This window comes from Brassica oleracea, chromosome C4, assembly GCF_000695525.1.
Source record: "Brassica oleracea var. oleracea cultivar TO1000 chromosome C4, BOL, whole genome shotgun sequence".
NCBI classification, from domain to species: Eukaryota; Viridiplantae; Streptophyta; class Magnoliopsida; order Brassicales; family Brassicaceae; genus Brassica; species Brassica oleracea.
This window is the reverse complement of record NC_027751.1, coordinates 37,081,964-37,082,855: the sequence shown is the minus strand read 5'-3', so window position 1 is coordinate 37,082,855 and position 892 is coordinate 37,081,964.

Genomic DNA, 892 nt, shown 5'->3' with positions numbered 1-892 from the left:
AGGTGGAGTTCAAGCAACTGGAAGATGTGTTAATAATGCCTTGGAAAGTGAACTACAAGCTATACTAATGGCAATGCAACATGTTTGGAGTAGGGGTCACTTAAAAATCTGCATTGAATCAGATAATCGAAAAGTTGTTGATATAATTAATGGTTTAACACTTCACTTCGATGCTTACAACTGGAAACGGGAAATACAATGGTGGAAACAACAATTTCAGACAATACAAATCCAATGGATTGGAAGAAAAGGCAACAAAGTGGCAGATAAGTTGGCAAAGCATCAGATTGAAGACAATGTATCTTTTAAATATCATTACTATGTTCCTAGATTTATAACTTCTGAATTGCATAATGATTATGTAAACTCAATATAAACTTAATAAAGTTAGTGTTTAAAAAAAAAAATATTTTTTACAGTTTCTGTTGAAATTGACTATTTACAAGACCAAAAGCTAAATAATCATAGTTAAACAAGGTTTTAAATTTTATTCACAAATTTATGATTGAAAATTTCAATTTTTATGGTTATAGTAGAATTGAGATATAACATTTATAATAATTTATTTTACCTCTAAATTTTTAATATTTAAACTAAAATAATGTATTTTAATATTCAAACTAAAATAATGTGTGGTGCGGCTGAAAATTATTTTCACGACCTAAACTTTTAATCCACTTCTTACACAAATTACTAAAATAAACTACGTGTATATAAACTTAAAATACATACATTATGTATAAAATCACAATTTATTTAATAAAAAAAATCAACAAAAAAAAAATCCCGTGGTTTCGGTCTAGTGAATACTCAATAATGTTTGCAAAAAATTTTTAAAAGTGGTCCGGAACATCGTGGCCCAATGGTAAGGACAGACTCCTTCCTGCACCCA